Below are 23,987 nucleotides of genomic sequence, written 5' to 3' on the forward strand. Positions count from 1 at the left end.
TTTTTTTTTGTACAGGTGGGGTCTTACTATTTTGCCCAGGTTGGTCTTGAATTCCTGGCATTCAAAGTACTGGGATTATAGGTGTGAGCCATTGTGTCTGGCTTAAATGCATTAAAAAAATTTTTTTTGTCGGTATAGTAGGTGTATATGTTTATGGGGTACACGAGATATTTTAATACAGGCATACAATGTGTCATAATCACATTGAGGTAAGCATTTATCATTTCTTTGTGTTACAAACAATCCAGTTATATTCTTTTAGTTATTTTAAAATGTATAACAAATTATTGTTGACTGTAGTCACCTTGTTACGCTATCAAATACTAGATCTTATTCATTCTACCAAACTCCAGCCATTCTACCTAACCATTGCCCCTTCCCCTGCTGAATGCATTTTTGACTTAATGATATTTTCTATTTAGGATGGATTTATCAGGATGTGACACCATTGCAAGTTGAGGAGCATCTGTGTACTGTCTGCTTCTATTCCAGTGAAATTCTAAAACAGACACAACTAACCTGTGGTGATAGAAAGCAGATCTGCGGCTGCTTCTGGGAAGTGGGTTGACTAGGAAAGGGCATGAGAAAACTATCTGGGATGATGAATTTTTTCTTTGCTTTTCTTTTTTGAGGCGGGGTCTTGCTCTGTCAGCCAGGCTGGAGTGCAGTGGCAGGATCTCAGCTGACGGCAGCCTCCCCCTCCCAGGCTCAAGTGATCCTCACACCTCAGCCTCCTGAGTAGCTGGGACCACAGGCATGTGCTACCACATCCAACTAGTGTTTTGTATTTTTTGTAGAGACAGGGTCTTGCCATGTTATCCAAGCTGGTCATTAACTCTTGGGCTCAAGCGATCCACCCCTTGACCTCCCAAAGTGCTGGGATCACAGGAGTGAGCCACCACCTGCACCACCTGCTGGAAATGTTTTATATCTTGATATGCAGTTATCCAAGTTGACTGAATGCTTCAGATCTGAGCATTTTGTTATGTGTAAGTTGTTTTTTCCTAAAATATTTTCTTAGGCTGAGGCGGGAGGATCACTTAAGCCCAGGAGACTAGCCTGGGCAACATAGTCAGGCCCTGTCTCTATTAAAAAAATAAAAATAAAAAACTTTAAAAAAACTTTTCCTGTGGGTCAGGACGTAAGCTATGTGTTTGGGACACAGTATGTCATTTAACTTGTAAGCAAATTCATTAAGGTAGATATTATTGTCTCCGCCTTACAGATGAGAAAACTGAAGCTCAGAAGGGTTAAACAATTTGCCTCATTAAGAAAGGTGGGATTAAAACCCAGCACTATGGCCGGGCTCAGTGGCTCACGCCTGTAATCCCAGCACTTTGGGAGGCCGAGGTGGGCGGATTACGAGGTCAGGAGATCGAGACCATTCTGGCTAACACGGTAAAACCCCGTCTCTACGAAAAATACAAAAAATTAGCCGGGCGAGGTGGCGGGCGCCTGTGGTCCCAGCTACTTGGGAGGCTGAGGCAGGAGAATGGCGAGAACCCTGGGGGGGGACCCTGCAGTGAGCCGAGATCACGCCACTGCACTCCAGCCTGGGCAACAGCGAGACTCCGTCTCAAAAAAACAAAAACAAAAACAAAAACAAACAAAAAAACCCGGCACTATGACCCAAAAGCCCATACCTCAAGGGTTATGTCTTCTCTCTCAACCCATTCTTTTCCCTAAGATTTTACAAAAGAGGAAACTGAGTCCCAGAGAGGGTTGGAGACATACTCAATGCCACTTAGCTCTTTGGAATCAGCATGGAACTAGAATCCAGGTTTCCAGAGCTTTCTTACTGCATCCCCCTTGGGCAAAGACGTCAAGCTCACTCCCACCTCCACCCAGCTGGAGGTTGGGAACTCAAAGTATAATTTCTAAAGACTTGAGTATAACATTCACGTTATGGGAGGCCCAAATTCAGGGCATAGATATCCTGTGACTTCAAAATGAGAGACTGTGCTTTCCATCTGTCTTTGTATTATTGGAGTCATTCCAGGCTGGTTTTCTGTGAATCACAGAGGCTTGCCATCCACCCTGCTGCAATTATCCCATTTTACACCCAGGACCCCCAACCAGACTCACCTATTCCCTCCCTCCGTGGCTTTTTGGGTGGCAAGATTTCCAATCCAACACGTTCCACAAGCTTCCCTCTGCTTAATTTAAGAGGAGCCAGCATGAGTTTCTCATCTGCTCCTTGACACTCAGAGTTCTGACATGGATTCATGTCAAGAACTACAAAAACAGCCAATCTAATTTGGTTTTAACCCACATCCAATCAATCAACAATAAGAGTGGCTGTTGTCAGGTTCAGCCCATCACATTGTTCAAAATCAGTGTCGTTTCTTGTGTTGTTAGAAGGTACCATCTTGTGTTTTGAGAGAATTAGGCTTAAATGATGATGATAGATTCCTCCCAAAAAAGCTTGGTTCTCCGGGAGGAAAAAAAGTCATGTGTGTCCCAGCTTCTTTGGCCTTCTTCTGCTAAAGAGAAGTTTCATTAAAAAATGCTGGCCCGGTGTGGTAGCTAATGCCTGAAATCCCAGCACTTTGGGAGGCCAAGGTAGGACTGTTTGAGCCCAGGAGTTCAGGATCGGCCTGGGCAACATGGCAAGACCCCCATCTCTAAAAAAAAAAAAAAGAAAACACCCCAAATTAGCCAGGTACGGTGGTGCACACCTGTAGTCCCAGCTACTCGGGAGGCTGAGGTGGGAGGATCGCTTGAGCCCAGGGAGGTGGAGGCTGTAGTGAGCTGTGATGGTGTCACTGCCCTCCAGCCTGGGCAATAGAGAGAGACCCTGTCTCTGAAAAAAAAAAAAAAAAGTATTTTCCTCCTCCTTAAAAGTCACAGAGTATGTTTCATGGGCTGCCTCTTCTCTGGAACTGGCAAGTGGTGCTGTGAATGAATCACCCTGTTTCTTGGGAATGTTTTGCTCCAAGAGCTCAAGGGGGTACAACAAGATGATAAACAGCCTCTTGAAAGGGCCTCTCCTCCCCCCGCTGCGGGGCTTGGAGCCTGTGAGTTCACGGAACTGGACAGTGGCCGAGCTTTCAGAGACTGCCGAGTCCAACTCAGTTTTGCAGACGAGGAAACCTGGGCTTTCACATTTATGGAAACGGAGCCAGGAGCAGGGCCGAGGCCATGTGAGTACGACCCATCCCCACTGCTGGCGGGCCTGTGGGCCGAGGCCATCTTAGTACGACCCATCCCCACTGCTGGCAGGCCTGTGGTTCATCCTGCATCACTCTAAGCTTCAGCCTCCTTCTCTGGAAGATGAGGGCAGGATGCCTGATGTTCCCTGTGGTTTCCTATCATTCAGGGATCCTGAGTCTTTGCTCCTATGTAGTCACTTGGTAGAAACGCTGAACCTGAAATGTGGCACTTTGCTTCTCAAGCCAGAGAAGGATCCAGGCTTATGGCCCTTAGCAAAAGCCCAAGCGGTTCAGTTCAGCTCAGGTGGGTTCAACAAATACACTGACGCCCCGGCCCTGTTTAGCCCCTATGCTGGGCATCGGGGATGCCAGGTGAATCAGATCTGGCCCCAGCCTCCAATCAGTGGGGCTAGGCAGACACACAGACAGACTATGACCATAGGCTGTGGCAAGCCTGGGGATATTAGGCCTGAGGGGCTTTGGGAACACAGGCCAGGGCCTAACCAAGCCTAGGGGAGAGCCAAGGAGGGCCTCTGGGGCAGGTGGCCATGCTGGAAGGTTCGCACCTGGTGGCACTGATGAGAGGAGGTGACGGACAAATGGGATGAGACCTTGGGCAAGGCCCTTCCCCAGTCTGGGCCTGGGTCTTCCCAGAATGCACTTGCAGGGGATGGCGGAGGTCTCCCTACCTCTGGACTTCTTGGGTGGGGAAAGTGTTAATGTTCGCTGTGAGCTTGGAGGGCGCCCGTCCATGGCCAGGAGAGACTGTCCTATCCTGGCACCCAAGGCTGTGGCCTTTTTCACCTCCTACAGGTCCAGAGTCCTCTGGGAGCATAAGGGCGCTGCCTGGCAGCCCTCTCAGCTCTGACTGAGTCCCAATGTGTGTGGGAACACCCCGAGCTGGGAGAGGGGAGAGTGAGGCACCCTGCCCTCTCCTGACCCCTGCCTTGTCCTCAGTCCATTGGAGAATTGCTGCAGGCAAGAAACAGCCCTCAATAATACCGAGGACTGAGGTGCACAGCTGCTGATCAGTACCAAAAAGGAAACTCTTTTTTTTTTTTTTTTTTTTTTTTTGAGACAGTGCCCCTCTGTTGCCCAGGCTGGAGTGCTGTGGCATGATCCTGGCTCACTGCAACCTCCACCTCCCAGGTTCAAGCAATTCTTGTGCCTCAGCCTTCAAGTAGCCTGGGCTACAAACACATGCCACCATGCCCGGCTAATTTTTTTTATTTTTTACTTTTAGTAGAGATGGGGTTTCACCATGTTGCCCCGGCTGGTCTCGAACTCCTGACCTCAGGTGATCTGCCTGTCTCAGCCTCCCAAAGTGCTGGGATTACAGGTGTAAGCCACCGCGCCCAGACTCAAAAAGGAAATTCTTATTCTGAAGTGTCCATCTCTGACAAATCCCTGGAGTCTCTGGCTCTAGATGGGCAGGGGAGTATCCTGGGACCCCAGTCCCTGTAAGCGGCGTCTGTCTCCCCACTACCCTCCCCAGCCAGGCTTAGCTGCCTCCACCTCTCCTCCCACTCTTTCCAGGACCTCTAGTGGTCTAGCTCCCGCCTCTACTCCCCTGAAACCTTACTCCCTGAGGTCAGCTGGAGCTGCTTTGTGATTGGTGGCTCAATGACCTGGACACTTTATTGGCCCTGACTTATCTCACGTGGTCTCCCAGCAACATCTAATCCCAGAACAACATCCTTCCAGGAAGCCTAGAACCCTCTTTGGAGGCCTCTTCCTGCAGCGTATTAGACATGAGGACTCCCCCTGGCTCTTCCTGGCTTTCTCATCCTTTACAAAACATCATATTCTGAGCCTCAGCTTCACCATCAGTGAAATGGGAATAATGATACAGGTTGAGCACCTCAAATTCAAAAATTTGCCATCCAAAATGCTTTAAAATATGAAACTTTTAGAGCATTGACATGACATTCAATGGAAATGCTCACTGGAGCATTTCAGATTTCATTTTTTATTTTTTGGATTAGAGATATATAATGCAAATATTTCAAAATCCAAAAAAATTCAAAATGGAAGCACCTCTGGTCCCAAGCATTTCAGATAAGGGAGACTCAACCTGTAGCACTTTTTCCAATGGGTTGCAATGAGTTAATGCATATAAGGCACTTGGCAACTGATGCAGTGTGTTCAAAAGTGTTGGTTAAATTATTCATTTTTTTCAACATCTCCATGGATATCTGACAGGTTTGCCCAAAATAATTTGGCCAAAACCAAACTCGTGACTTTTTGGCCTCAGTGGGCTCCTACCCAGGCTTCCCCATCTCAGTAAATGCACCTCCACTCACCCACCCAAAGCCTGAGAATCCGTCTTGAGCTGCCCTCTCTGTGCCCACACCCCTCAACCATCAGCAGGGACTGTGGGTGCTTCCTCCTAATGCACTCAAGTCATTCACTCTCGCCACCTCCCCTGCCAGGCTTGCAACATTTTCACTCCCTCCTGGAGGACATCCCAGCCTCCTTGCTGGCCTCCCTGCCTCCACCCACGTCCCTTAATCCCGCTCTATGCAGCTGCTGGCAGGGCCTTGCAAAAACATACATTGGTGGCTCATGCCTGTAATCCCAGCATTTGGGAGGCCAAGGCGGGCGGATGCCTTGAGCTCAGGAGTTCGAGACCAGCCTGGACAACATAGGGAGACCCTGTCTCTACAAAAAATAATAAAAAAAAATACATTAACATCTTGTCACCAACACCTGTCTCCTCCTTTAACATCCACAGTGGTCTCCCAGAGCCTGGAAGTAAAGCTCAAGCCCCTTCCCCATACCCCAGGAGGCTCCAGTCCCCGTGAAGAGCTCTGGTTCCATCTCCCACTAATCTTCCTCCACCCATTCTCCATCCAGATCCAATATACCCAGTTCCCACCTTGAGGGCCTTTCCCTGAATGTTCTTTTCCTCAAATCATTTTCTTTTAATTTTTCATTTTATTTGAGATGGGATCTCGCTTTATCACCCAGGTTGGAGTGCAGTGGCACGATCATAGCTCACTGCAGCCTCAACCTCCTGGGCTCAAGCGGTCCTCCCGCCTCAGCCTCCCAAAGAGCTGGAATGACACCGTGCCCAGCTCTCCCGAATCTTTGTATGGTCATTCTTTTTCATCCTTCGAGGTTTAGCTGCCCAATTCTAGTCCCAGCTGCTTGGGAGGCTGAGGTGGGAAGATCACTTGAGCCCAGGAGTTTGAGGTTGCAGTGAGCCAGGATTGTACCACTGCACTCCAGCCTGGGCAACAGAGCAAGACCCTCTAAAAAGCAATAAGAACAATAAAAACCAAGCTTTAGCTACTTTCCTCTGGGAAGCCTTTCTGACCTGCTGTCCTCAGCACTCCTCACATCCTCCTCACCCTGTCCCTCACTGACTCCCGTCCTAGCAGGTAGCACATTCTGCATTTCTGCATCACTTGGTTCAATTTTTTTTACCGACCACCTCTCACGCCAACCTGTGAAATCCACAAAGGCAGGGGCCGTGTGCATTTTATTAACCAACGAGCCCCCACCAGACACTCAGCAAATGCTTTACCCGCTCCCAAGGCCTCAATCAGATCTCCAGACCTGGGCTCTGTGGCCTTGGGGAAGTTACTCACCCTTTCTGGGCCTGTCTGGCAGGTAGAGGGGCCTGGCTGGTGATGGATGCCTCCTCTTATCCCTGGCCCACGTTGTGGCAGGGAGGGGAGGCTGCCCAGGCTGGCCCTTCACGTGCTGGGTACTTCTGAGGGCAAGCTTCCACAGACAGAGCTCCCCGAGTGTTTGCTGAGTTGAACAGAAGGACCTGGAAACCTCGATGCCAACACCTCCAGGAATGAGAAGGCTGCAGGGGAGCCAGCTCAAAGCCCAGGGAGCTAATTGCACCATTAGATGATTAAAGATGTTTAATGACAGGGATGCAGCTGTGGTGGGAAGTTAAGCACGGACCACAAGCGGCCCGAGGCTTGGTTCAAATTTGGGGTGTGGGAAGGAGCCTCCCCCAGATCCAACCATCTGGATAGGAGAGGTCACAGCCACAGCCTGTGGCCCCAGGTGGCTGAGGCCTGAGCCAGCACTGGGGCTGGGCTCCTTCCGGGCTGCCTGGGGATCCCTGCCTCCGGAGTCCTCCCTGAGCTGGCGGGGCCCTGAGAGAAGGTGAGGCCAGACTCAGGGTGCGACGGGGGGGCGGGGTGGCTGGCTCAGTTCCTGCTCTGGAAGCCAGAGCTAATGTGCTAGCCTCAGACAGGGGCTGAGATGGGCCTGGCATGGCGCCAGCTGATCTGGGGAATCCAGGCCTGAGATTCCTGTCCCAACAAGTGTTGGGGCCTGTTCAGCGTCAAGCGCTGGTCTGAGCAATGCCGGAACATGATGATGACCCAGCCCACCCTCTCCCTGCTGGAGAAACATCCACTGGGAGGAGTGCAGATGGGATCTACGAAGCTTTGACCTGGGCTTGGGGGTCAGGGGAGGGACCAAAGAATGGAACAGGAGTTAGCAGGGGATTAGAGACAGGAAGGACATCCCAGCAGAGGGCAAGCAGGAGCAGGGCCCACTGGGGAGACAACGGCAGGGGCAGGGAAGAGGGATGGTGGAGGTTCAGCCGTTCAGCCTTGCAGGCAGATGAGGTAGGACTGGAGAGGCTGGCGGGGCCCTGGTGGCCTCTTAAGTGTGAGCTTTGGCCTAAGGCCCCTGGAGAGCCACTGAAGGATCAGAGCTGTGATTTGGAAAGAAGAACACAAGGACTGTTTTTTAACATTATTTTATTTTTTTGAGTTGGAGTCTTGCTCTGTCACCCAGGCTGGAGTGCAGTGGCACGATCTCGGCTCACTGCAGCCTCCGCCTCCTGGGTTCAAGTGATTCTCCTGCCTCAGCCTCCTGAGTAGCTGGGATTACAGGTGCACACCACCACGCCTGGCTCATTTTCTTGTATTTTTGGTAGAGACGGGGTTTCGCCATGTTGGCCATGCTGGTCTCGAACTCCTGACCTCAAGTGATTGACCCGCCTCAGCCTCCCACAGTGCTGGGATTACTGGCTTGACCACTGAGCTTGGCCACAAGGACTGTTATAGGATGAATTAGGGAGGGGCACAGCTGGTATCTGGATGAGCCAGGCCCCACCTGAGTACCAGGGAGGGGATGGAAGGAGGGGATAGTTGGAGTGGAGGAGGGAGGCTAGGGATGCCAGGTTTCTGGTGGAAGTTCTTTTTTGTTTTTTTTTTTAGATAGGGTCTCCCTCTGTTGTCCAGGCTGGAGTGCAGTGGTCATGGCTCACTGCAGCCTCAACCTCGCTTGCTCAAACAACCCTCCCACCTCGGCCTCCCAGGGTGCTGGGATTACAGGTGTGAGCCACCTCACCCGTCCTCTGGCTGAAGTTCTTGAAAGGGTGGGATCCCAGAGGAGGGCCAGTTTCAGGGAACAGAAGATATGTTCTGCCTGGGATGAGTGGAGTCTCTGGGATACTGTGTCGGGGTAGGAGGACGTTCTACGGAAAGGTCTGGATGATGACTGGACAGATGGGTCCAGAGTTCTGGAGGGAGGCCAGGGCTGGGGAGGGAGATCTGGCATGCAGCTGCGTAGGTAGTCCCTTCTCGAGCCTACAGCAGTGACCTCCAGAGTGCTCCATGTATTGGCTTTTCTCCTTCCCTGCCTTTCCCTTCCTGCTTCTTTGCTCCAGCTTCCTGGGGTCACTTCTCAAAAGAGTAGTCTCGGGCTCTGCTTCAGGAGAACCTGAACTAAGATAGAGTGAAGCTGAAGCCACCAGACAGTGGGCTGGCTCCTCTTGGGCTAACACTGGCTGTGTCCTCAGCCCAGGCCTAGTGCAAAGGAGCCTCCCTTCCTCATTACCCGCTTCTGCCCTACCCCGGGAACGTGTGTGGACGTAGAAAGGGTGAGTCAAGGCCAAGGGGAAGGGGAAGGGGAAGGGGACATCCCAGAACGTCACGGAGAAGAACTGGGCACTTCCTCCTGGGGGTAGCACTCTTTCTCATCAATGGTGCCACGACAGGTGCAAAATGCACAACGGACGTCACAGAGCATCCCCAGCAGGTGCCCCCAGAGGGACCAGCCCAGAGCGGGTGCGGAAAGGCCAAGTGCATGACCAGCCGCCTTGAGGACTTTGGCCCCCAGGAACCTTGGGCTGTGGACTAGGCCTCGTACTTGGGCTTCCCGACTAGTTGGGAAGCAAAGATCCGTGTGCTTAGAGGGCGCTAGATGGCACTTTAAAAATAACTCATAGGCCGGGTGCAGTGGCTCACGCCTGTAATCCTAGCACTTTGGGAGGCCAAAGCAGGAGGATCACTTGAGCCCAGGAGTTCAAGACCAGCCTGGGCAACATAGGGAGGCCCTCGTCTTTACAAAAAAAGTTTGTTTTTTTTTTTTTTTTAATTAGCCAGGCATGGTGGTGGTCGCCTGTGGTCCCAGCTACTTGGGAGGCTGAAGTGGCAGGATCACTTGAGCCCAGTTCAAGATCAGCGTGGGCAAGATGGTGAGACCCTATCTCTTAAAAAAAAAAAGAAAAAGAAAAGAAAGAAGGAAGGAAGGAAAGAAAGGAAAGAAAGGAGGAAGAAAGGAAGAAAGAAGAAAGAAAGAGAAGGAAAGAAAGAAAGAGAGAGAAAGGAAAGAAAGAAAGAGAGAGAGAAAGAAAGAAAGGAAGGCAAGCCAGGTGTCATGGCGCTCATCTCTAGTCCCAGCTACTCTGGAGGCTGAGGTGGGAGGATTCCTCGAGCCCAGGAGTTTGAGGCTGCAGTGAGTTGTGATGATGCCACTGCACTCCAGCCTGGGTGACAGAGTGAGACCTCCTGTGTCTAAAAAACACATAAATACATAAAACTAACTTAAGCTATTTTCTATTGCCTGAGCAGCATTAGCTCACTGTAGAAAACTTTAAAAATGCCCAGGCGCAGTGGCTCACACCTGTAATCCCAGCACTTTGGGAGGCCGAGGTGGGTGGATCACCTGAGGTCAGGAGTTCGAGACCAACCTGACCAACATGGCAAAACCCCATCTCTATTAAAAATACAAAAATTAGCCAGGTGTGGTGGCGCATGTCTATAATCCCAGCTAGCTGGGAGGCTGAGGTGGGAGAATGGCTTGAACCTGGGAGGCAGAGGTTGCAGTGAGCCGAGATAGCGCCACTGCATTCCAGCCTGGGTGACAAAAGCAAAACTGTCTCAAAAAAAAAAAAAAAAAAAAGAGAGAGAGAAGAAAACGTAAAAAATAAAGACAAGCATAAAAGAAAAAATTATTAAGCTCATCGGTGATCCCCCACCCCCAGGGCAACTGCTAGTATCATGGAAGTGTTTATTCCATTTTTCCTGTGCCCACTTTTTTAAAAGACAGAAATAGTTACATCATTAATGCTATAATATTTTAATTTACTAATATAACATGAACTCTTTCCATGTCAAAACATATGAATCTTTAGCTGGGCGTGGTGGTGTGCGCCTGTAGTCCCCGCTATTCAGAGGCTGAGGTGGGAGGATCTCTCGAGCCCCGGAGGTTGAGGCTGCAGCAAGTCGTGATTGTGCCATTGCACTCCAGCCTAGGCAACAGAACAAGACCTTTTCTCAAAAGAACTAAAAAAGAAAATAAAAGTTATGTGGATCTACATTATTAATTTTAAGGCCATCATAATTATCTACTTTATTAATGGACTTGTCCGGCTGCACCAGAAATGATAATAATATGCATTCACTGGGTATCTAGCATGTGTGTCATTACACAGCCATATGAGGTGTGTACAAGTATCCCCGTTTTACCAATGAGAGAAGTGAGAGTCGGGGGTTAATGACCTCCAAGGCCACACAGCTACCGAGGCAGGATTCAAACCCAGGTCTGCTCTTAACCATGATGTTCAGCCACCCGGCAGGTCCCTCCCACTGACCCCTATATTTGTTTCTGCAAAAAAATTCTGATGAGTCAGAGCCCCGTGTGTGCATTTTAGCAGTTCCACTTGGAGGGAAACTTTATTTGCAGGGCATTACATTGGGGCAGGAAGGGTTGGGGGAGCAGTCATCACCATCCCTCCTGCCTGCCCCCTGGACATCGCACTGCTTCCCTTAGCAGCTATGGAAACCACTCCGACCAGAGAGGGGAAGGGACTTGCCCAAGGCCACACTGTTCAGAGGCTGCACAGGACTGCAGTCCTGGCTTCCGATTCCCCACCGGGGTGTGGATGAAGCATGCGGGACACACGAGACATAGGGATTAGAGGCCCCAGGTCCAAAGGGCAGGGACGGTGCCAGTCTTGGTCACTCACTGCTCACTCGTCTGTCCCCAGCTCCAGCACAGGAGCTGACATGCAGGCCTGAATGGATAAAGACGATAAGGAAGGCAAGACTGGGAGGGATCTCTGTGGAAGACTTCCAGGAGGGGCCGGGGTTGGGCCAAAGGGGAGTGGGGCTTGGACCAGCAGAGAGGAGATGGTGGTACCGCGTGGGCAGGTGTGTGGAGGAGGGAGGAAACCTGGCCTGCTGAGGAGAGAAATGGGTCTGGCAGCAGGCCAGCCAGCCAGAGGGGATGAGTCTGGGCGTGGCCAGAGCAGACCAAGGAGGCTCCAGGCTCCGCCTCTGGGGCAGCCCCACCCCCCCACCAGCCCCCCGTCCCCCAGCCCCACCACAGAGCCCTGCCTGGGTAATTCCTGAACAGGAACAGAAGGAGGAAGCTGTACAAGTGACACTCAGCTGGTGAGTGGGAGGCAGGGTTTGGTTTCCTTTCCAGACGAGCCCTGGGTTTGTTCAGCCCTGGTGCGTGCCCCCACCCCTGCCCCTCCCCTGCTGCCTGTGGCCTTGGCTCAGGCACTGGTGAATCTCAGAGGCCAGGCAGGCCAGGAAGGAGCCATCCAGGCCAGGAAATGGGGAGGTCCTGTTGCGTGGGAATCCCCTGGGAGGGTGGCTTGACGTGTCCCCTTCTCTCTCGGACCAGACTGTGAGAACTGAAAGCTGGGACCGCAGCTTTCACATCCTTCCGGTGTGGCAAAGTCCTTTCCATCCTTCAGGACCCAATCTATTTTATTTTTTTACTTTGGAGATGGGATCTTGCTTTGCTGCCCAGGCTGCAGTGTAGTGGCACAATCATGGCTCACTGCAGCCTCAAACTCCTGGGCTCAAGTGATCCTCCTGCCTCAACCTCCTGAGTAGCTGGAGTACAGGCACACCTACCATGCCTGGCTAATTTTTAATCATTTTTGTAGATACGGGGCCTCGCTGTGTTGCCCAGGCTGGTCTCAAACTCCTGGGCTCAAGCGATCCTCCTGCCTCACCCTCCCAAAATGTTGGGATTACAGGCGTGAGCCATTGCACCCAGCCGAGACTCAATCTAAATGTCCCTCGTTTGGTAAACTCTCCGAGAATCCCCTATCAAGGCAAACTGACAAATGCTCCCCACCCCCGAACTCCTGTAGCACTCAGAACACACTTAAAAATAAAAAGAATCACTGTTTATTGGGTGTCCACAATGCACAGGGTCCCACATTTCACCTCCTTGTTGTACCTCTCAGCATCACTGACAGTTGGCACCATCCTTAGTTCCATTTTACTGAGCAGCTCAGTGGGGCACAGGGAGGTTGCAGGGTTGCAGGCAGTGGGGCTGGGTCTCCTGGATACCAAAGTGTGTCGCTCTCTGGCCCTCCTGCTCATAGTGTTTCAGTGTCTGTTTCCTCTTCTGGCTTGGAGCCTTCAAAGGGCAGAGTCTGTGTCCCTGGAGACCTGGCCTTGGGGAGGTGTTGACCCATGGACAAATCTTTGAATCTCCCCACCAGCCTTCACCATGATGAGGACCTAGGCTGGTGCCTTGTATACAGTAGGCTGTTACTGAATTCTTGTGACATTGAGAAAGCTTGATCTTAGTCCAGGCTCTGTCATAAACTTGCAGTTTGAGTTTGGGCAAGTCACTTCTATTCTCTGGTCCTAAGTTTCCCTGGGTTTAGAAGGAAATGTTTACAGACAAGTGTCTTAACTTCCTCCCTGTCCGAAAATTCAGTCCTTTGCTCTAGAACATGGCACATACCCCACACTCAATTTCCCTTATTATTATTGTTATATTAAGTTTTTTTTTTTCTCAAGTGGGCTTGCTAGGGAATCCCTTATTATTAATATCCATGATAGTATAGTATGTTACAATTAACGAACCAATATTGATACATTATTATTAACTAAAGTCCATATTTGCTATGGAGTTCCTTAGTTTTTCCCTAATGCCTAATGTCCCTTTTTTTTTTTTTTTTTGAGACAGTGTCTCGATCTGTCACCTAGGCTGGAGTGCAGTGGCATGATCTTGGCTCACTGCAACCTCCACCTCCTGGGTTCCAGCTATTTTCCTGCCTTAGCCTCCTGGGTAGCTGGGATTACAGGCATGCACCGCCAAGCCTGGCTAATTTTTGTATTTTTAGCAGAGATGGGGTTTCACCATATTGGCCAGGCTGGTCTCGAACTCCTGATCTCAGGTGTTCCACCTGCTTTGGCCTCCCAAAGTGCTGGGATTCCAGGCATGAGCCACCGCACCTGGCACCTATGTCCTTTTTCTGTCCCAGGATCATGTCTCCTCTTGGCTTTGATAGTTTCTCGGACTTTTCTTTTTTTGATGACCCTGACAGTTTTGAGGAATACTAGTTAGGTGTTCTGTTTTTTGTTTTTCGTGGTTTTTTTTTGTTGTTGTTGTTGTTGTTGTTTGTTTGTTTTTTGAGATGGAGTCTTGCTCTGTTGCCAGGCCAGAGTACAGTGGCGTAATCTCAGCTCATTGCAACCTCCACCTCCCGGGTTCAAGCAATTCTCCTGCCTCAGCCTCTCGAGTAGCTGGGACTACAGGCATGCGCCACCACGCCCAGCTAATTTTTGTATTTTTAGTAGAGACGGCATTTCACCATATTGGCTAGGATGGTCTCGATCGCTTGACCTTGTGATCCGCCCGCCTTGGTCTCCCAAAGTGCTGGGATTACAGGCATGAGCCACCTTGCCTGGCCTTTTATTTTTTATTTTTTGGATAGTGTCTAAGTCTGTCACCCAGGCTTGAGTACCGTGACACAATCATAGCTCACTGCAGCCTCCACCTCCCAGGCTCAAGCGATTCTCCCACCTCAGCCTCCTGAGTAGCTGGGACTACAGGCATGTGCCCCCATGCCCAGCTAATTTTATTAAAAAATTTGTTTTTTGGTAGAGATAGGGTCACACCATGTCACCCAGGTTGGTCTTGAACTCCTGGCCTCAAGTGATCCTCCTGCCTTGGCCTCCCAAAGTGCTGGGATTATAGATGTGAGCCACAGTGCCTGGCCTAGTCTGGTGTTCTGTAGAATGCCCCACTATTAGAATCTGTCTGAGGCTTTTCTCATGGCTAGACTGGGGTTCCAGGTTCTGAGGAGAAAGACCACAGAGGTAAAATGCCATTCTAATCACATCATATCAAGGGCAAATGTTATCAGCAGGCCCGATCACTGCTGATGTTGGCCTGATCACCTGGCTGAGATAGCGTTTGTAAGGTTCCTGCACTGCAAAGGCACCGCCCCCACCCCTCTTTCCACCCTGAACTCTTTAGAAGGGAGCCACCAAGCACAGCCCACACCTAGGGACTGGGGAGTAATGTTCCTCTCCTTGAGGGTGGAGTATAGTGTGAATATTTTTTCTTCTATCTACTTTTCAAAGTACTCCCACAAAACATTGCTACATTGCATCTTCCCAATGCCTAGGAAATGTGGAGGATGGAGGCATTCCATTGAGGTGGAGGCCAGTGCTCAGAGGGGCAGCAGTGGTTCCCTGCCCGGCCCCTGTGGATCTGGCCTTTTGCTCTTGGATGTGAAATATGTGAGCTTTGAGGTTCACAGACCCGGGTAGCACAGAACCGCAGCGCCTGAGTTCCAGATTCAGGAAGGCTTAATTTTTTTTTTTTTTTTTTTTTTGAGAGGGAGTCTTGCTCTGTTGCCCAGGCTGGAGTGCAGTGGTGCGATCTCAGCTCACTGCAACCTCCGCCTCCTGGGTTCAGGAAATTCTCCTGCCTCAGGCTCCTGAGTAGCTGGGATTACAGGCACCTGCCACCACACCCAGCTAGTTTTTGTATTTTTAGTAGAGACGGGGTTTCACTATGTTGGCCAGGCTGGTCTCGATCTCCTGATCTCAGATGATCCACCTGCCTCGGCCTTCCAAAGTGCTGGGATTACAGGTGTGAGCCACCGCACCCAGCCAGGAAGGCTTGAATTTTGTTTGGGTTTGAATTCAAGGTCCCGCCCTTCCTCACCACGTCATGTCACCTCACTGAGCCTCAGTTTCCTCATCTGTATGGTGGGATAACAATAGCTAGCTCCTACCTTGTTGCGTTGTGAAGAATGAACTAGATGCTACATCCAGAGTCCCTGGAAGCGATTCCCTGCTCAGGAAACTCCTTGCACCAGGACTGTGAGCCATGGTGATTATTTTTACAATGATTCTTTCAGCCCTCCTGTCGTGACCGTCTCCTCTCTGTGCGGCAGGTTTCTCACCCCCTGTGGACTGTGGGGTCACAGCTCTAGCTGCAGATTTCCGGCTGCCCTCTGCCCTCCCATCAGGCCAGGCAGATCAAGGGCCCAGCCTCCTTTCATCTTTTCTCACAAACATTCTGGGATGTGGCGGAAGGAGGCCTGGGCTGGGGTGGGATGGTGGCTCTGCCTGCCAGCGACTCTGTGTGACCTTGGGAGAATGCTTGTCCTTCTCTGGGCCTCTTCTGCAGCCTCAGGGGAGTGAGGTGTTGAGCATCTGAGTTTCTTGGCACTTGGCCGTCATGCGAGCCCAGTGGGGCCAGGCGTCTCCCCCATTTTCACATGGGCAGGTCTTTTCTGCCTTTGACGTCTGTGTTTTGTCTCCAGATTCTGGGCTGGGTAGAGACACACTTGAGCCTGAGGTTCCCCATCTGTGAACCGGCCACACAGCCCAGAAGGTCCGGCTGTGAGGGTTTGAATGTGTGGGGCTGTGCTCAGTGGTTAATGCCATTTGAAGGTCACCACTCAGGCGCCACCTGCTCAGGTGCTGCTGTCACCATCTCTTCCCTGACGGGGGCACATTTGTTATGATTAATGAATCAATACAATATTGATACATTATTATTATTTTAAAAAATTTCAGAGGCAGAGTCTCACTCTGTTAGCCAGGCTGGAGTGCAGTGGTACCATCACGGCTCGCTGCAGCCTTGACCTCCTGGGCTCAAGCGATCCTCCTGCCTCAGCCTCCCAAGTAGCTGGGATACAGGTGCACACCACGCCTAGCTAATTTTTTGTTGTTGTTTTTTGTGGAGACAGGGGTCTCACTGTATACCCAGGCTAATCTTGAACTCCTAGACTCAAGTGATCCTCCCACTTCAGCCTCGATGCTGGGATTACAAGGCATGAGCCACTGCACCTGGTCTGATACATTATTATAATTGAAGTCCATGCTTTAGTCAGACTTCCTAAGTCTTTCCCTAATGTCTTTTTTCTGCCCCAGGATCATGTCTCCTCTTTGCTCTGATAGTTTTTCAGATTTTTCTTTTCTGCCTTTGACACCCATGTTTTGGATGCCCCTCCCGGTGCCGGCCGCTGGGGGAGAACAAGCTCATCTGCTCCTGGCTCCTGACTCCCATGGGGTTGGGGATGCTTCTCTAGTGTCTTGGGTTTCCCACCTTCGGCCAGTTTGGCCTCACTTCCTGGAACACGGATATATGCCCATGCACACATTCCTGTGTGAGCCAGGCCTTCTGCATCAGCTGGGTCCCCACTGCTCCTCAGCACAGAGGCCTCCTGACTGCCCCCTCCCTGTCCCCTAATGTGACCGCCACTCCATGTCTCCCTAGGCCCTGCTCTGCTCACCACCCTCCGTGGCTCCCACCACCTCCAGGACAGAAGCCACGCCTGGCACTCAGGGATCCTCAGGTTCCCCTACCACCCTTCCCACCTCACTTCCCTGACTCCAGCCCAACTGCCATGCTGTGCTTCGCAAACACCACCTGCTTCTGCATGGAGTTGCAGACGCAGCGGCGTTCCCCATCTCTGTCTTTGCTCACACTGTCCCTCTACCTGCACACCTGTCCTGTCCTGTTTGTTATTATAATTATCTTGTTTTTTGAGACAGGGTCTTGCTCTGTCACCCAGGCTAGAGTGCAGTGGTACGATCATGGCTCACTGCAGCCTCGATCTCCTGGGTTCAAGTTATCTTCCCAGCTCAGCCTTCCCAGTACCTGGGACCACAGGTGCACACCACCACATCTGGCTAATTTTTACTTTTTTTTTTTTTTGTAGAGACAGGGCCTCACTATATTGCCCAGACTGGTCTCAAACTCCTGGACTCAAGTGATCCTCCTGCTTCAGCCTCCCAAAGTGTTGGGATTATAGGCGTGACCCACCATGCCCTGCCTCCCTGTCCCATTTTCACCTGGCAACCATCTCCCCAGGCTTCTAAACTCTCCATAGACAACTCTCTCCTCAACACACATGCTGGGTTGGGGGCCCCACTCTGGGCCCTGCAGCCCCTGTACTTGCCCATCCCTGACTCCTCTAAGTTAGAGACCAAAGACCAGCCTTGGTTTTTTCACTGCTGTATCCCAGCATGTAGCACAGACCCTAGCATATAGTAGATGCTCAATAAATGACCACTGCAGGAGGAAGGATGAGTGAAGCCAAGCCAAGGACTAGGGGGTGGGGAACCTTCTGGGCAGAGGGATCAGCAAGTGCAAAGGCCTCAGGACAGGGACTGCTTGTGGAGGGACAGCAGGAGGCAGGTAGAGGAGGGGAGGAGACCAGGGCCTGCACAGCACGACATCTCTGTGTAAACTGTGAAGTGCAGTGCCAGGGGAGGTGCCAAGCCCATTCCACAGACTCAGGCTAGAGCCCATCCCCCACCCCACCCTGTCCTGTAGCCCTGAGCCTGGTGGCTTCAACTAGACCACTCACAGCACACCATGTGGAGAATGGCAGAACTGTTCTGGAATTTCCCACTGAGGCCTGTGATGGGTCCAGTTTCCTGGCTGCTGCAGCAAGGGTGAGCTGGGCTGGGGCTGGGCATGGCAGATCAGCCATCATTGAGCCAGGGTCACCAGGGCACTAGGTGTGCTGTGGGCAGCACCTCTGATCCCATGTCATGGGACAACTCTGGCTCGTGGGTTCACTGCCAGTCGTGGAGGGCCAGGCCTCACCCTACCCCCTCCACCCTGCCCTCAGTTGTGGCTTTGGCCCACCCAGGTTGAGGGAAGGAGGGAAGAGGAGGTTTCTGGAGACAGAGGACTATACAACCAGCACTCACCATCTCAGCAATGTTGATGTCAATAGCATCTATCATCTGCTGGGTGCTTTTGGGTTGGGAAGTGGTTCCTGTTGGTGTTCTAAGACTGGCCTGGGGCCATATATACAGTTGGCAGTCAATAAATGCTTGCTGTCCATTAACGATGATTTGCAGGAATTAAGCAATGAGTTGCTGCTTTACCAACAAAGAATGTTTTAAGCAAAATAATTTGCACAAAGAGTCACTTATCTACCAGGCCAGACCAGCAACTCCCAACTGCACAATCCTGGAACTTGCCAGGGTTGTTACCCTCGTTTTACTGATGAGTAAACTGAGGCCCAGAGAAGGCAGGTTCACATAGTCACTGAAGGGAAGAGCTGGAACTTGAACTCTTGTCTGTAGGTCCCAAGTCAGTGTGTGCTGCCTGGCCAACTGGGCAGTGCCTGCTTCGTGCTGGGCATGGGCCAGGCCTTGGTCACTGCCCTCAGGGTGGGGACAGACACACTCAGAATGGACTTAGCACGTGCCTCCATCAGGGCGTGTCAGGAAGCATGTTGTGGAGAAGGTGGCGTTTACTCTGGACTTTGAAGAACAAGGCGAGGTAGCCAGGGACAGGGGCTGAGCCTTCCTGGCAGGGGTTACAGCCTAGCAAAAGCCCAGAGGGGTGGTTAAAAATAAAGAGTGCTTCAAACACTCAATAATGGAACCATTGTGCTGGCCACATCCTCCTGAGAACCTCAGCCGCTGAGCCAGGCCCTTGAAGTCGGCAGTGGCTTCAGGTGGGAAGCTGCATCTGTGCTTGCAGAACCTTTACTTGTCTAAGTTGCCTCCTCTCTGATAAGAGCATGTAGGGTATGAATGAGAAAGAGATTTCACATGTGCTGAGCGGGCATCACCTCATTTCATCCTTACATGCGTCTTCTGGGGGCTGTGATATCTTTAGCCCACTGTGCAGGTTGGCATACTGAGGCTTCTTACATTATCTGCAAAGTGGCAGAGTTGAGACTTGAACCTGGGTCTGGTCCAAAATCTGTGCTTTTAAGCTCTCTGTCATCCCAGTTCTCGAAAAGCCCAGAATTTTCTGTTGAACTCCTGGGGATGAGTTTAGTGATGTGCTCGTACGTATTGAATAACCAGCTCTCTGGAAGAAAAAAGAGGCTTGATTGGTAGCGTATTCCGATGTCCAAGGGGTAAATACTCCCACTGTGGCTGACATGGAGCTATCAGTGTGACATTCTTGAATATGGAGTTGGGAAGAGATGAGCACAGTTGGTTCTTGCAAGTAGGTAAGGGCCAGCTCCAGCGTGTCACTGGGTAAATGTCCCTGCCTCCCCCCGAGCCCAGTATGGCCAGTAAAGGCCTTTAGACATGTCTAAGGAATGGAAGAGGGCTGAGAAACCTGCTCCTCCAGCTGGGGGCCCGCCCTGAGCCCTGGGAAGCTGCGGTTAATCTTTAAGCCAGCCTTGCAAACAAGTGCAGCCATTTCACCAGCCCAGGCTGGCTTCTGCTGTTGACTGGCTGTGGCACCTCAAGCAGCCCCTTTCCCCTCTAGCCTCAGTTTATCACCGCAAGAGCTACCATTCATCTAGCACAACCTGACCATCCTCACACTGGTCAGTTCCAACCTTCCCAGGAATCTTCTGTGGCCATGTTCACTCTGGTTTTACAGGTGAGGGGGCTGGGCTGGGAAGCTGATCGACTTGTCCACCCCACAGCAGAGGGGCAGCTAGCCTAGATGCGAACCTAGATCAGTGTAGAGTAAGGCTTTGCTCATTCCTGGTCTCCTGGAAGGTATGTTGTACCCAGAGGCCTTTGCCTTCCACATTCTAGGGTGCTCCTCCCAGCTCCTCTCAGCAGGGACCTTTGCCCAGGGAATAGAAGCCTGACCTGTCTGGGCCTTAATTTCCCATCTGTGAAATGGGAGAACTTTCAAAGAAGGAATATGGAGGCAGGTGTGATATTTAAAGCTGGACCCAGGCCCACCTTTCCCTGTGCTAGGATTCCAGGACAGGTGAGGAGCCAAGGGTGGGGTGCCCAGCCCCAAAAGGATAGCCCTGGAGCCTGCGCCAGGGGGTGAGAGGGCAGTCTTTGTGGCCTAAAGCAGCATTTCCTCAATGTCCCGTTTTTCTGCTACATTTCCTGCCCTGGTTCAGAGGTACTTAGCCTCTTTACTTACTTGGAAGTGTGACTGCCACTCAGATGCCCTGGTCAGCCCCTCCTAAGCAGTAATAATTAGAACTAGGGGACTTCCAATGGGCTGCCAGGGATGTTTCGCCCTTATGCACTTAAAATGAACCCGTAACTATTAAAATAAATGTCGCTCCTCCCCACCCTGTCCCTCCTGCCCCAGCCCCTACTTTGAGAAACTCAGGTCAAGGCTAAAGTCCAAGGCCTGGTTCTTGTCAGTGCCTCAGTTTCCCCATCTGTAAAGTGGGGCGATCTTCTGCCGCTCAGGCCAGGTGGTGGTTAGGATTAAACCCTGAAGTCGACCTGAGCAGCTTAGCATGGCGCCTGGCCCAGAGCGGGCGCTCCACGCCCGCTGATATTATTACCAATCGTGATTTCGGGAGAGGCGGATCTGGGGCGTAGAGGGTGGGTGGGTTGGGGAGGGCATTTTGGCCTGGGGGCGGACGGGGCCCGCGGGGTGCGGCGCCCTGGAGGAGTGGGAGGCGGGGCTTCTGTGCCCGGTGTCCCCACCCCGCCCGGACCCCCGGCTCGGGCCGCCCCTGGGTCTCTCCCGGGTCACCGGCGGGGAATCCGTCCCCGCGCGCTTCCTCCTTCCTCCTCCTCCCGGCTGCCTGCCGGGCCCCTCCTCCCAGCTCGCGCGCTCCCTCCCTCCTCTTCCCCTCCCCGGGCCGCCGCCGCCTCCTCCTCCTCCTCCTCCCTTTCTCTCTCGATCTGTCTCTCCCGGCCCGGAATCCATTCCGGCCTGGGAGCCGGAGCGGCCAGGCCGCCGTCTGCCCGACCCGCTGGACGTCCCGCGGTCCGCCCTCCCGTGCGTCCGTCTGCCGGTGAGCCCGCCCGCCCGCCGGCCCAGGTGAGCGCCCCCCGCCCCTCCGCGGACCCCCCGCCCCGGCCAGCGCGGGGGAGCCCCCGCCCCGGACCACCCTGGCGTCGGATCGCGGGCCGGCGGGGACTCCTGTCCACCCACCAATTCCCACCCCCCCCCCCCACCCCGGGCCGAGCCGCGATACCCAAGCGCCGGGCGGGCGCACGGGGCCATGCCCGGCGCGGCCTTTTGTTGTGATGCAGCGGGGGGAGGGGGCTGGGCGGGGGGGGGGGCGCAGGGGTCCTGGCTGCGTGGGGACCCCCTCCAGCTCGTGCTCCCCATAGGATCCCCCAGAGAAGCCAGCGAGCTGGGCCCTAGCCCCCGGGCCAGGTCTAGGCCAAATCTGAAATCTGAGCCAGTCGGCGCCGCCTCTGCCTGGGCTGCCCGGCCCTGCGCCCCCCGGCCCCGGGTGGGAGGTGGGGGGATCGGCAGGGCGGGCTGAGGGGCCCCGGGGTCAGGGCGCCAGGCCGAACTGCCAGGACCTCCCTGCCCTCGTGGGGCCTCGGGTAGGGCCTGGTGCTGCCGGCCTGGAAGGGACGGGCCAGACTGCGTTTGGTCTCCCCTGCCCACAGCCCCCAGCCTCGCCCCTGAGCAGGCCCAGCTACCAGACGGCTCAGAAGTTGGCAAAAGTTTTGGGGGTTGGCCACCGGGCCAGGTCCACCTGTCTGCCTGGGCTGGGATTGGGGTGGGTTTGAGTCCCCACCAGGGCTGCCACTTGCCCTGCTGTGTGTCCTCAGACAACTGCCTGCCTCTCTGAGCTGGGTTCCTCATTGGTGGCAGGTGGGCCTGGCTGGAATTGCTAGGCTGGTGGAAGGATGGGGTGAACAGAAGGGGCTCACCTGTGTGGTATCCTTTCAGCCCCTGCGTCCTTCAGGTGGACTTAGGAGTGGACAGAGCCTGTGTGTGCCCCTGGGCAAGACCTCCTGAACTTCATGGACTCTGTACAATTTGGGGCAGTGGTTGCTGGGTCACCTGGGGTAAGTCCAGGCCCAGCCACAGCCACAGTGCAGCTGGGATCAGACTTGGTTTCAAGGGTGGGCCAGGCTGATCCTGTTGCAGAGCCTCTTCTCAGCCCCCTGGCTGGGGGATCAAGGCACCGAGTCTTCTTGTCTCACCCAGTGACCTGGGCCAAGAGACTGCCCCTCTAAGTCCCTATACGTGAAATGAGAATCCTCAGGCGAAGATTCTAAGCGCTTCTGCAGGTAGAGGCTTGGCGTGTAGTAGATGCTCAATAAATGAATTGTTCACTGGACACATTGGCTGAGAAAGATGAGTGAGATGTGAGGTTGCTGGCTAGTTCATTCTAGAAGAGGATGGGTTGGTGCCTTGAGAAAGAAATAGCCCTGGCACCGTCCTGCCAACCAGCAGCTGGGTGACCGTAAGCAACTCACTTTTCCCTTCTGGCCTCAGTTTTGCCACATATAAAACTGGGCCAATGGTAATAACAGCTGCCAACATCTACTGAGCACCTTTTAGGAGGTATGGACTCTTGTTTATCTTCATTTTGCTGATGGGGAAACTGAGGCTAAGAGAGGGGAAGTGACTTGACCAAGGCCCTATAGTTGGAAGCTGGAATGAAAGCCTAGACCTCAGAGACCACAGTCTGGCTGTCCCTGCATCCCTCCAGTGATGGGGCAGTGGAGGTTCGCAAGACAGGACTGCACACACAGCAGTGTCGGAAAAGACTGCTCTGCTGAGGGATTGAATGAAAGCCACGAGGCCTTTTTGATGATGTGGTGATGTGGTCTTTCCACCCAAGGAAATGATTTACAGTGTGTCACCTCTCTCAGCTGACTGCCTGCCTAGGCCCTCCCGCGTGCCCCTGGGCCTTTGCTCCTAAACTGTGTCCCTCCCAGAGTGCCCTCTCCTCCAGGTGCTGCTTATCTGCCCTTGCCCCGCCAGGCTTAGCTTAGGCCCCTCTCTTCTAGGAGGAAGGCCCGTGGCTCTCTCTCCCTGTCCCCTAGCTCTTGTTGGAGCATGACTTATCCACAGCTCAGCCTGGTTCCTGCTTTTGCTTCTCTGATTGTGACCTGGGGGGTGGGGTGGAGGGATGTCTGGCTCCCCCAAGCCCCAGGAACCAGAGAGGAGATGGCTCAGTGACCTGTTGAGGGACCTTCTGCCCATCTCCGTGGTCCTCAGCTGACCCCATTTTCTCAAACCTCCCCATGTATAAGCATTTGTGACCCCTGTATTGAGCACCTGCTGTGTACCAGGAACTTGGAACTCGGGCTGAGCAGTATTGTGCTGGGGTTAGCAGGGAGTGGGAGCTGTGGGAGTCATGGAGGCTTCTAGAAGGTGGCAGGGCCTGAGCTGAGGACGAGCAAGAGTTCACTTGGCAAAGAAGGGGAGAGGGAGCTCTTTTTTCCCTTCCCAGGGGCCCTGGGGTGGTGGGGTGTGGTCAGCCTGGTTGGATACTTGCTGGGGAGCTGGGAACAGGTCCTTGGCCTCCCAGAAGTTTGAATCTGGAGGGTGAGCAAAGTTGCAAACAAGTTGCCAGTTGAGTTACTATATAATCACAGATATGATAAGGGCTCAGGGAGAAAGGCCTAGGGTACACAAGAATCTTGAAGGAGGCATGTAGGGGTTGACCAGGCATGGAGTTAG

At 52.8% G+C, this 23,987-nt stretch overlaps 1 protein-coding gene across 10 annotated transcripts in view; it reads left to right on the forward strand.

Moving 5' to 3' along the window:
• Window positions 1-3,121: 3,121 nt before the first annotated feature.
• Window positions 3,122-23,987, forward strand: part of SRC (SRC proto-oncogene, non-receptor tyrosine kinase) — a 77,184-nt gene continuing 56,318 nt past the window's right edge. For 2 of the 10 annotated variants that reach the window (XM_063803330.1, XM_063803331.1), the window contains exons 1-2: window positions 21,235-21,371; window positions 22,242-22,360. The gene's annotated coding sequence lies outside the window, so the exon portion shown is untranslated. Of the gene's footprint in view, window positions 3,144-21,005; window positions 21,372-22,241; window positions 22,361-23,987 lie in introns of those variants that run through there. The other 8 variants (XM_016937893.4, XM_016937896.4, XM_016937895.4 and 5 more) reach the window with 6 other exon arrangements.

The sequence above is a fragment of the Pan troglodytes genome, chromosome 21, assembly GCF_028858775.2.
Source record: "Pan troglodytes isolate AG18354 chromosome 21, NHGRI_mPanTro3-v2.0_pri, whole genome shotgun sequence".
NCBI classification, from domain to species: domain Eukaryota; kingdom Metazoa; phylum Chordata; class Mammalia; order Primates; family Hominidae; genus Pan; species Pan troglodytes.